Source organism: Danio rerio, chromosome 25 (genome assembly GCF_049306965.1).
Source record: "Danio rerio strain Tuebingen ecotype United States chromosome 25, GRCz12tu, whole genome shotgun sequence".
Classification (NCBI taxonomy): domain Eukaryota; kingdom Metazoa; phylum Chordata; class Actinopteri; order Cypriniformes; family Danionidae; genus Danio; species Danio rerio.
In genome coordinates this window covers 10,738,279-10,751,865 of record NC_133200.1, presented here as the reverse complement: position 1 = coordinate 10,751,865, position 13,587 = coordinate 10,738,279, and the positions used below count along the sequence as shown (strand labels likewise).

The 13,587-nt window shown below is 35.2% G+C and overlaps 1 protein-coding gene across 9 annotated transcripts in view; it reads left to right on the top strand.

Annotated features, from left to right (window-relative positions):
• The window catches only part of lrrc4ca (leucine rich repeat containing 4C, genome duplicate a), a 385,566-nt gene that overhangs the window by 121,635 nt on the left and 250,344 nt on the right, over positions 1 to 13,587 (top strand). For 8 of the 9 annotated variants that reach the window (XM_073942073.1, XM_068217375.2, XM_073942078.1 and 5 more), the window contains one exon: positions 6,643 to 6,731. The gene's annotated coding sequence lies outside the window, so the exon portion shown is untranslated. Of the gene's footprint in view, positions 1 to 6,587; positions 6,732 to 13,587 lie in introns of all 9 variants that reach the window. The other variant, XM_073942074.1, reaches the window with a different exon arrangement.

Sequence of the window (13,587 nt, the reverse complement as noted above, 5' to 3'; positions counted from 1 at the left end):
GGTGGATTTTAATAAGGCATTAGTAAATGTTGAACTATGATTAATGAATGCTGTACAAGTATTGTTCATAATTAGTTCATGTTAGTAAATACATCAACTAATATTAACTGATGAAACTTTATCGCAAAGTGTGACTCATTCAAATAAACATCTCACAGCAATTCGTAACTTTTTGATTTAGTGGCTAATTCGTATGAATTCGTATGATTTAATTCAGACAATTTGGTACAATTTGCTCAATTGGGTTTAGGGGTGGGGTTGGGTGCCTCGCCTCCTTTTTAAAATCGTACATTTTTAGCCACTAAACTGACAAAACGTAAAATACTTCCGTTTTCTCGTGAGATCTGGCTGGAAAGTTCTGGTATATTTATTCATAACTATGTTCTCAATGTTAATTTATAGAACACAAATTATTATTATTTATTGTAATATTTATAATATATTCATTGTTTTGTGATTTTTATTTATTTATTTATTTGTTATTTCATTAAGGTGTATATTTGGGGATTTTAGTAGGCTTATTCTTATTTCATGTAGTTTCCCAATTCTAATTTTTTTTTTGTACTTGTAATATTTATATTTATTGTTGTCAGCTTTATCAGCTTTGTTTCAAGTATTTCATAAGGGTTTTAACAGTAAGCTTTGGCTAACAATGGTGATCCTAACTCAGTTCACTTTTTTGTATATATATATATATATATATATATATATATATATATATATATATATATATATATATATATATATATATATATATATATATATATATATATATATATTTATTACAATAATATAATAATAATATCTATCTATCTATCTATCTATCTATCTATCTATCTATCTATCTATCTATCTATCTATCTATCTATCTATCTATCTACAATTGAAGTCAGAATTATTACCCCCCCTTATTTGACCCCCTGCTTATCCCCCAAGTAATACCCCCCACCACCCCAGTAATACCCCCAGGGTATTATCTCCTTTGGGGGTATTACTTAGGTCAAAAACTGAACTCGGACACTCAGTTGAGAGTAATTAAACAGATTTATTATAAAAAAGAAAAGAAAAAAAAAAGTAGTAGCATCTCTTCAGAGAAGCCACAAGCCAAGATATTAATCTAAAAAGTAAATGAACTAAATTACCTATAAATATTTATGGTAAAATACAGGAAGCTTACCTTCCTCCCTAAACTTAAAGTCGAAAGTAATAAAATAAATGGGCAGGCACCACCACAAGCACAAACTCTCAAAAAGTTGCAAGCATGAACAGTTGTACAAGGCTAAAGTTTGATCATAGACCAGAGAGGTAGGGAAAATCCAGGAGCTCTCCACTCCCAGCAACCATCGCATCACAAATGAGCTCCCCGAACCCTGCCAGAAGTGCCTTTTTATAGGCCAAGCAGCCAACCAGCAGCCAATCAGAGCTTGGATCATATTAGAATGGGAGCCTATGGAATCACAGAAAACAACAAAGGAAGGCAGGACAAAGAATAAAATACACGCAATGCGCAAATAAATAAATAAATAAATAAATAAACTTTAGTTGTAACACTGTGGTAAGATGAAGGAAAACACCTTCTATACCATCCCAGATGACTTTATTAATGAGTTATTTGAGTCATTGCAGAGATGTATGGATTCAGTCGTCCAAGCTTATGGGGGTCATACACAATATTACCTCTTTTTTATCACTTCACCATGACTTTATATTCTATACTGTACATTATTTATATTAAGTGACAAGACTTTTGTCTAAGCAAAGTCAGATCTTACTGACCTAATGAAATAATAAAAAAATCAAGCTATGATTATATATTAGTTTGGTAAAATAAGGATAATCTAGAGGCCTTTGCCTTTCATATTAGCTACTTTTCAACATGTTTTATGACACATTTTAAAACTGACAGTATCTATGTCACAAAAAAATTGCTGCATGCTATTATTCATTTATTTTCTTGTTGGCTTAGTCCCTTTATTAATCTGGGGTCGCCACAGCAGAATGAATCGCCAACTTATCCAGCAAGTTTTTACGCAGCGGATGCCCTTCCAGCCGCAACCCATCTCTGGGAAACATATACACACACACACACACACACACACACACACACACACACACACACACACACACACACACACACAAACACACACAAACACACTCATACACTACGGACAATGTAGCCTACCCAATTCACCTGTACCGCATGTCTTTGTGGGGGAAACCGGAGCACCCGGAGGAAACCCACGCGAACGCAGGGAGAACATGCAAACTCCACACAGAAACGCTAACTGAGCCGATGATCGAACCAGCGACCCAGCGACCTTCTTACTGTGAGGCGAACGTGCTTGCATGCTATTAGAATATTTCAAATATAATAATATTGGTCATAATTATGGTTCTTTTGCTAATTATAAACATTTGGTCACCATTTACTTTCACATTATTTAATTCAAATAAATACATAGATCATCCTTTTTTTAACATAAGTCATATTTAGCAATTCCATATCCATATCCTCAGCGTGGCCTTTAAAGTATCTGCTCAGTATTCATATCCAATCCCAGAATTCCTCTCTCACTTCGTTCGCCCTGTTGTCTCAATTTCCTCCTATTGCTTCCAAAGTCTTGACTCAAATTGAGTGCCATTACTGTGACCATATGCAGAACTGCATTGAATTTAAGCAGTAATATTCATGCCAGGTTCTCACACGGCACAACAATACGAGAAATGTTAAATGAAATCATAATTACAATGTCATTCATTGGCCGATTGCAGACTGAAAGTGTGTGTGTGTGTGTTTGTACGTTATTAATATTCCATCTGTGTTCAAAATATCTCTGGATGGCCGTAATTATGACAGCCTAGAAATCAGAGAGGGGGAAAAATATCAATTGATTTGCTCCAGTGGCCCAGCTGTCAATAATCTTCACAGTCGCACATTACAAACCACAGGAACAATCAACTATTATCACTTAGATTACTTCAGGGTCTAAACTGGCCTCTGTAGATGAAATATCGGTGGAGTTTCAAAGAAAAGGAAGCAGGATTCAAAGGGAATGAGCCGTGGTATTGAATGATGGAGTGTTTGCTGGACAAAGAGAGAATGTGAAGAAAGCGTAACACATTACAAGGTCTCAAGTGAAGCCTGTAGATAGATTAAAAAAAATGGTGTGATTCTTTATGCATTACTGCTTAAGAACAAAGACAGTTGAAAAGGCTTAAGACTATAGAGAAGAGATGATTTTTTGTGTTTATTTGGAGTTTCAGATTTTGTTTCATATATTCCTCTCAATCTGAATGAATGATTATAGCATCTTATTAAATATAACATCAATTTTACAAATTTTTTAATTGGTAATTTTAATATTTTAACTACATTTTTAATATTTTTATGTCATGTTAAATAAACATTCCCAACATGAAAATAGACCAATACTTGAGGAATATATATATAATTTATTCATTATTTATTTTTCTCCTAACCTACAGATTACAAAGCAAAAAGTGGGGGCTCGTCCGGGATAAAATACAGTTTATGTACATTTATTTTTCTGTACAACTGTGAATTTGTATGAATTTGGTTTGGTTTTAAAGGAGATTTTAGCTTTAAATTTGACAAAAAGACACATAGTAAAAAAAAAAGATTAGATTTCTCGTGTTGTAAACAAGTTACCTCAAAGGGCACTATTTTACTCCTTTTTAAAGATTTAAATATTAATATTATGGTTCTTCTGAGTGTGCCAGTTTGGGTTCAATTCAAAACAAAATTCAGATGTTTTTATTATAATGTTTTAAAAAGTGTCATTGTGGGGGCGAAACTAATTGTCATGTGAAGCAACACGCCCCTAAAACAACGACCTGTGCATTGTTTCAGGGGTGTGTTGCTTCACATGAAAATTAGTTTCGACTTCCTGCCTAACTTAACAAGGGGGCAGAGGCAAGAGCTCCTTCGCTTTGTGTATAGCAGCAGACAGGCAGACAGAGAGAAGCAACATGAGTGAGAGGACCAGTATATAGCCGTACATGTTTGACTCAGACCAAGCAGAGACTGCTGTTGAGGAATCAATATTCCTAATGTGCCAGAATGTGTCAGAGTGATAGTTACAAAATCATTAGTGTCTTTGTATAGTTTTACAGCCGCTATGTCATGATGTATGCGTCATCCATATACTGATGCAACGATTAACCGGTTTCACTATTAACAGCATTTTAATTCATCATGATTAATTAATCGTAAAGGCTTCTCAACACTGTGTTTTCTGCACGGATCAAAAACTGCGGCAACTAAACAAAGTTATGCCAACTGTGTGCTAGTTTAAAGTTTCAAGCTTGTACACGGAGACTAATAACCACGCACACTGGATTACCTTTGACTGAGGCTATAACTAAGGCAAGTTCGTTATTTCCAATGGAGGGATGCGCAACGCGCTCATGCTTTACAGGCGCACCTAGTTGAGATGACAGGGAGTGACCGCAGGAAATGCAAATGGCTGAAGTTTAAGGGAGACACAATGAAAAGTACACAGGTTTGCAAACCCACCTGAAGTTACAAACAATGGCGCCGATGAGAGCGATCATGTGGTGAATGTTGATCCGCCAGCCGAGATCAACCAAATGTTTTCAGAGAGAGTGCTGACTCAGTGGGTCTGCTGTTTAATGGGCTGAATCTCGATACGTTGCATTCCCTGTGTGTTCAGCGCAAATGGCTGCTAAATGTAAAATCACTGTTGCTCGTTCGCAGGAAAATGATAAAGGCTCTTGTGTTAAGCTCAATGAGCCTTACATCCAAAAATAGATCAAGGGTGTTCCTTTGTTGACATGGCTTTTACTCACACACTGAAAATGGCGGACTTGAACAACAAACTGAGGATGTGGTAATGCGCACCTGTCAATTAATATTGGTAGGCGGGGGGACCATACTCCTATATCAAGTTGTGGTCGATCTCAAAACCACTCAAAACTAAATTGGTCCACCATTTTTAAGTTGTTAAATTGAATAAAAAAAGAACTGGGTCTGTCTAAACAGCTTAAAGCAGATTTTTTTTTTTTTTACCATAGGTTCCCTTTAAAAAACAACAATTGGCATTCAGTAAAATGAGGAAGACTTAATTGAATAGCTTTTGCTTCAAGTTCATTTAAATTAACCACCTGATCAAACTTACTCAGAACTTATGTTTGTATGTATGTGTGTGTGTGTGTGTGTGTGTGTGTGTGTGTGTGTGTGTGTGTGTGTGTGTGTGTGTGTGTAAAATGTGAATAAATATATGTGTGTACATTTAATTTTAACAATCTAAATAAAAATAAAAGTGGGAATTTAATAACAAACTTGATAACAAAAGTAAATGTTTTCTAATAATTAATTAATTCAATAATGTTGGGGCTGTTAGGATATATAAATGTTATAAAAGAGATTTTGTAAATGTATAGACTCCAAGAATAATATGGAATAATCCTTGCCTTTCACAACTGGCTGTGTTACTGAAATTGGTTATGGGAATTATCTGCGCGGAGAATGAGAAAGCAATATGAAAAGTGGAAAGTAAGAATTGAAAATCATTATCACGGGACATAACATGGAAAATAATAGACTTCTCGTATTAGTTGAGTGTCGAGTGTCATTTAACTCAAATGTGTAATGGCTGTAAACTATCCGTTCCCGTTTTTCCTTCAGACTGGATGAGTTTTTTGTGAACATGATTTACGGCTCTTATGTTTGACGTTAATCAGAATTTGCAGTCTTTATCAAATATATTTCAACATTCAAGGAATACGCCGCTTCTGATGACACTGATCAAGTTCCATAGGGAGTGTTAAGTAATTTCGAGGCTGAAAAAGCTAGATTTATTATGAGAAAAGACAGACTTTTCTTCCTTGCCTAAAAGGATCAATAAATATTGAAAGACTAAGAATCTTATATCATTTATGAGCTGGAAAAGATCTGTTTCCTTTCCTTTTAAATATATTATAGTCTTTAATGTTTGAGAACAGTCTGGTGAGAAAGATGACAGCATCTGTGTAATGTAGTTCAGTGTCTTTCTGTGTTCAATTAATTGTAGTAAATCAGATTGGATACATGACATCTTTTTATCACTCGCTTTGCTAAGACGGTTGATTTAATTCAACTTGCAGAAAAAAGAACGGGATTCAGTTGAGTTTTTTTTTTTTTTTTTTTTTGCAAATAAATAAAAGCAGAAATGTGAGAAGTAAACACAACCAAGATGAGATATGAAATAAAAAAAAGTTAAAAGAAATAAACTTTCATTCCTTTCAATACATAGCTACTATACATGTCTGTATGTTGTTTTATTTAGTATTATGTTGTCTGTTATATATAATATATATATAATACTATCACTGTACAGTAATTAAGATCCTCATTATTCTGTCAGATAGCATCAGTTTTAATGTCATTTAATTGTGAAACTGTAGCTTGCTCATTCACAAGTTACAAAGTAGCTTGTCTTTCAACTTTAAATACTTTTGTATGATAATATCTGTGATCTGAAAGAGCCTCGAATATAAACGTTTATCTCAAAGCAAGAAATGACAATCATTTAGTGATATGAAAGAAGCAATCTTGATTTTATCAGAAATGTAATCTCGTTTATCTTGTCCCACATTTCTAAATCTGTATTTTTGCTCCAGGTGTGAGCTGGATGGGTGTGGATCTCTAATACGGAGGCTGGAGATTTATTTGGATTTACTCAAAGCTTGTTTGAATTGTTGTCATTGAGGTAAGTAAAAGGGTTTTTACTTTTTTAACGTGGTAAACTGTTTTGTAGTTTGGCATTGAACATCGTGTTGGAAATTCAGCCTAGTTTGCTAGCTGTTACAATAGATATAAGCGTAAGAACAAACATTATATTAAAACCATTGTCATGGAACTATTTAAATTGAAAGTATCTTTGTTTATGCTAAACGTTACAAATGTTTTGGCTATGAATGAAATGTAAATGAAATGTTCTCAATGAAATGTTAAAAATAATTGTAAAGTCTTCAAGCAGAGACTTCATTTAAAGGTTATTAAAAACATTTGTTCATAGGTTTAAGAAACCCATTTCCACTACAAACCAGTTAGCATGCCTCAAACCAGAGCTAGCATCTTAAACTGATTTTCCAACATCTTTCTCTGGAGTTTCTAATCCTGAAGTTTCCAGCAGAGCTTGTCTCGTAACCCTATCTGCAATTTTCTTATCAAAACGAATGAGAATGCGTTGGATAATCGTTAATTACATCCATCAGTGGCTAACGCAGATTAGCACTAGCGTACCTGTGGAGCTAACAGCTGTTTCTAGCAGCCAAAAGATCTTCAGTGGGCCTATTTGAGACTAGCTTTTCATATTAATTAATGACAAGTGTCATTTAATCTGAGAGATCGTTTTCATATCCTACTATATAACAGGGATTTTATAATTCACACATTTTTGGATGGTTTGTGAGTCTCTGCAGTGTTTGAATAGACTATTGCTCCAAGATTTCAGTGAGTTTTCATGCTTTCCATTGAGTGAAAAATACTTTACCTTCAGGCTATCTTGATGGCTTCTCTGTGAATATAGGGTGTGTTTTGTGTTGTCTGGGTATAATTTGTTGGTGTTGAGCTACAGAGCAGTTTTATTCAAATGTTTATGTTTGATTATATGATCTAGGAAACACTGGCACTGTATTTTAATCTGATATTGCTGTTGAAATATACATTGGGCTTCTCAGCTAGTGATTTTGCTGCAGTGTTGGATATATTTGAATGTAAATATTTGGGGAGGATATTATGCATTGTTATTTACATGTAAACATGATAAAGGAAACACAGACGGGATGTCTAGCAAAGGCGTAGAATACTTGTTATGGCTTTAATGCTTAGTAGTGTTTTATTGTTTGCAGTTCCTGAGCAACATCAGCACGTTGTTGTGTTAAATTATGTGTATATATTATAATTTGAATGTGTTTTGCTTACATTTTTAATTGCATTTACTTGGACTAAATGACGCAGCATTTTATTGTTTATTGTTGTTGTTTCAGTAACTTGAGAACCGATTGTTTGTTTACTTTTGCCGAGCAGCACTGGTAAATTGTTATTTCATTATTGTTCTTACTTCAATACTGGTACTCTATCTATCTATCTATCTATCTATCTATCTATCTATCTATCTATCTATCTATCTATCTATCTATCTATCTATCTATCTATCTATCTATCTATCTATCTATCTACATTTGCTTTGACTCTTTCAGTATTTTACAAAGCCTCTTTCTGCTCATCATTACACATTAACACTAGCAAAGAAACCTCTTACTTCCCTTCAAAACATTAGATTCAGTCCCTAACAGAATACTTTTGAATCTGTCTGGGCGATTAATTAAAATGAAATCGTAAACATAGTTAAACAAATAACTGATTGTCATGCATATTTTGTTAGCTGTGTAATTCTCCCATGAAGGCCAGAGGGCGCTCTTGTACATAAACTAAAAATACCTGCGAACATAACCAGGAATTCCAATAGCGTAAACACAAGATTTCTACTACTATATTGGTTCAACATGACTAATAAACACACAACCATGTAATTACCTCACGGAACAATTTATTTCAAACAGTTATGAAGTGAGTGTGGAGCAGGTATGTTCGCATCATGTTAGTGGTGCATTCCAGCCAGACCTCAAGAAGAAAACGTAACTATTTTGCGTGTTGATAGAAAAGTAGCTAATTTGTACAAATTAATACAACTAACTTTGTGCGATTTTTAAAATAAAGGCGTGCCGCCTTACCACACCCCTGACCTTACTTCCTATTGGAGGATAAGCAAATATGAATAAGACGCTATACAATAAAAAAAAAAAGTTACGAATTGCAGTGAGACTGCGTTGGTAATTTCACATGCAGTATTTACTATGCAGAACCATTGTGAACTGAGAAACGATGCAAACATTTGTCACTGTCACAGAACCAATATCTTGATTTTCATATAGATTTAAATTTTGAACATGATTTCGCGTAGCTTATTAGTGAACTATGACTCTGTGTAGTACATTCTCCTTAAACTGAAACCTCATGCTGGAATTATACTAGATCCAGTTTTACTGGCAAATCGATTCAGTACCGATCAATCACCCAACCCTACTTTTGAGTTCAGACACACTTTAGAAGCTAGACTTTAGCTCTTCTACAGCTATAAGACTCCGCAGAAGTGTTCAAGTGTTTGCGGGATGGGATGTCTGCTCTGGTGATGGTTCTATTTTCTCGGTCCCCACCACGCAGCTGGATCACTGTGAGGCTGTACGTGAGGAACCGCTCCAACGAGCCCCTTCAGCATTAATTAACATGGTCATTAATCAAGTCCAGTACAGATAGTGGGCTTAATCCTGCTGTAATGCACTTTTCTGGAGGGGAGGCTCCAAGAAGTTAATTGGATTTGATTGGATATTGCTATGATAGTCCCACACAGAACATCTTTAGCTATTAAGCGAAGTCGTTGCCTTTGATTATAGTGTTTTGTAGTGGCATGTGTTCCAGCCTGATGTGGGTCTGATAGAAGTGCCCTTCAAAGCTTATTTGACAGCCGAATTCCTTTTGTTACGTCTCTTTCAGCTGTGTTTGTTTGACTGTCTGTTAATAAGCAGCTTTACCATGTCAGCCGTGCTTTAAAGAGCATTTCGGCTAATGTTTGATCTGCTATGAGAAAGAATAAACAAGTTTTTAAAGGGAAAGCGCACCAAAACATTACAGTTTGGCATTATTTAGTAACTTTTGTGTCATTTTAATTGAAGCACGTCCGTCCAAAGTATTATTTTATAACTTAAAAATAATTTTAATTATTAAAGTGATATTCATATTTTTACAACCTTATCTCATATTGTGTGTTTATATAAATATATATGTAAAATAGTCCCCATCTACTGTCAATCACACCATTTTGGACTTCTATTCAGCTCACTAAAGTAATAGTTGCTATATAATTGCATCAAGAAAATCAAATAATCTATTTGGTGGCAGTTTGGGGTAATACCTGCCAACATTTGTCTGCAATTCCAGGAGACTTCAGGGGCGGCGTTGGGTTGGGTGTGGAATGTGGCGGGGTTGGCGGGAGTAAGTTGAGAACCAGGGGTGGGTGAGTGGGGGGTGGAGGGACTAGCGGCGGGGTGGTGGTGGAGGTAACAGGAGTTTTCCGTTAGAATTAACAAAAGGGGAGGGTGGTGGTAGATGGATGTTAATAATGATTGGAGTATGCCACATCAACACTGTAAAATTAAATGTAAATTGTACAGTAAACAAGTAGTGGTGTAACCCCCGCCGGTCCTACATCACCCAACCCGCTTCGAGCTGGGATCGAGCCGGCGTCCTTCCGCATGAGAGTTGGTTGCTCTACCAAGGAGTCTAAAGAACATGGCTTCTAGCATCTGTCGCTAGAGCAGCTGTAGCGGTCAGAGGGGTGAGGTGCATCCGCACAGCACTTACTAGCTGGCCTCTGTCATGCTAGCAAGGAAAACTCACTTTATTCTCATTAAAAAGCTGTCACTCCATCACTTCAGTTCAATGTGATTTCAAAAAGTTATGTTTTAATCAATGAAGCTTTAAACTGCGCTATTAATTACTTGTTTACGTCGCATCTACACTTTGAAAAATTGTACTTTAAAGGGTTTTCATACAGTGGTTTTGATTCTGTCTGGTAACTTTGGGTTTGTGAATCTCCTCAAATGATTCATCTAAACAAAACCAAATAGCTCAAGGAACCAATGTTCATTCAGAATCAAACATAATTTTAAATTCACTCATTATAGACTAGAAGAGGTGTTATATTTTCATTTTGCAAGTACTGGTTCATAAGAGTCATTTGCTTGTGACTCAGATTAAAGAACCATTAAAAGTAATTGATCAATGAGAGTCATTTGTTTGTGAATTGAACTACATGTGTAGTGTGAACTGTATGCTTTTGTTCATGACTATTTTTCGTTAATATTCCAGTTGCTGCGTAGACAATTTTTATTTATTCATTTATTTATTTACAAAGCTTTGTAGTTCATCATTATAGCTTTCATGTATGACGTGAGTGCTTGTTTGTGAATCCAGCTACACCATCACTGAAAAAGATAAAAGAATTGACTCTAAAGAGCAATTTGTTTGATGTTTAGATTACATTAGTTGCACTGTATGCTTTTGATTTGCTTAGTCATTTTATTTTTATTGAATTTGCTTGTGTGGTATGTTTGGAGTGACTCATAACAAGAGAAATGAGTCAAGAGTCATTTGTTTGGAAATCAGACTAGATTGGTTACACTGTGATTTTGATTCCTTTAAAAAGATCTGCGGTTTGTGACTCAGACTTTACTGATATGTTATATTTTTGAGTCACTTAAAAGAAGGAAAAAGAATTGTTTCAAAAGAGTCATTTGTTCGTCACATTACAAGCTTCTGATTCACTTAAAGTGTTCCTGTTCGTAAGAGTCGTCTGTTTGATGTTTGGATTGCATTGGTATGTTTTAGATTCACTTAATCATTGGTTTCAATTGAATTTGCTTGTGTGGTATGTTTGGAGGGACTCATAACAAGATAAAGGAGTTCATTCCGCTGTGGTGAATCCTGATTAATAAAGAAAGTATGCCAAAAAGAAAATGAAGGAATGAGGGTGTTCATCAGTCAGCACCGTTACATAAATGGACTGATTCAGAGGTTACAAAGGAAGGGAGAAGATCGACACGTATCTTTAAGGGAAATTAAGTTAATGCAGCTGTTTTTATACTGATTTCAATGTGCTTTCAAGTCAAAATAAAGCAACAGCATAATTCTCTTGAACATCTCTATATCAATTTCACTTTTTATATTAATTTTTATATTATATTACGTCTTTTTAGACAAGTTTACAAGCAAACACGTTGCATTATCAGATCTCAAACTTTAGACAAGAGCATTAGACACAAGCAAACACATTCTCTCAGACTAGCCCTCGCAAGAGAGACCTCAGAAAGAATAAGAGCGAGAAGTGGTGAGAGAAGGAAAGAGATAGAGAGGCTTTTAAACGCTACGCCAACCAGCGATTGGTGGCGCAAACCCATCGTCAGCGGCCAACGTCATCAGCACGAAATGCAGATCCTCCAATGCCGTTTGTACCTGTAACACACGCATGAAAAGACACACCCACATACAAACAAACGCACACACCTATTCAAAATACGTTCTGCAAGCGAACGTAACATTGATATATTAATGATTAAAAATATTAGAGAAATAAGGGAAAATACTTAAACGGGATGATAACAGGAAAGAATGGTAAAATACAAGAGAATTACAGCAAAAACAGGAGGATTGGCAGGTACATTGTAAAAAATAATCCAGAATTTTACTGTTTATTTCCAGCAGGTTGGGTTCCGAAAAAAAAAAGTTAATTAAATAACTGATATTAAATTACAATAATTTACCTAAAATTTAGTTTAAGGAAATTTCTGTCATTTAATATGGGGTATTTTATGGTATATTTTTGTAATTTAATGTTTTTTTTAAACAGTAAAATTACTGATTTTTTTACAGTGTAGCCTATGCAATATGTGTGATGCTCAAAGTAACTTGTTTTGTTAATCTACGTTTTTCCCCTCATAGATTCAGCTAAATTCCAACAAATATATCATCACTGTACAAACTCAACTATAAGCCTTTCTTTAGCACCTACACCAACTCCCTGTTAAAACACTCTTGACTCTCAGTACCACCCAGTTGGCCACGGATGCGTTTATTTGACAACACACATGCTACGATTAAACTGGCATTGATGTCTCAAATCTCAAGGTGGGTGTATGATGCGCTCTGCCCCACAATTCTCCTCCTCATACCCGACTGAAATTAGGGCAGTACGTGAGAAGCATGCCGGGTTGCAAACATCTCTCTCTCTTTCTGTTTTTTCCCTCTCTCCAATGCCCCTTCCCGCCTTTTCTGATGGGATCCCATTGAGCACAGTAGACATGATAGGCCTTTATTCTCAGCTTGGGTTTACACACATACTCATATATATTTTAAATGGGGGTTGGCCATTTAATATTCATTAAAGGGCGCAATGAGAAAAAGAGGGAACAACCTCATTAAAAATCATACATGGATAAGTCTGTCTTGCATTTTTTTTTTCTCGTTAAACTTATTTTTTTCTCCCACATTAAGACTTACGGCGCCTTTTTGGTGGCTTTTAACTTTACTTTCAGTTCTTTTTTTCTATTAACTGTATGTAAATACAGAGACAAAATGGAGAACTGTCAGATCTATCTATCTATCTATCTATCTATCTATCTATCTATCTATCTATCTATCTATCTATCTATCTATCTATCTATCTATCTATCTATCTATCTATCTATCTATCTATCTATCTATCTATCTATCTATTCATCCATTCCTCCATCCATTTGTCTGGTCATGTCTGTCTATTCATCCATCCGTCCATCCTTCCATTCATCCATCCATTTATATGTATATAATTTTAGCCGTCTATCCATTTATCCATCCATCAATCCTTCCTTCATGCCTTACATTCATCTGACAATCTATCCATTCATTACTTTACTTACAGTTCTCTTTTCTTTTAACTGTAATTTGCCTGTTCTCTATATCCATTT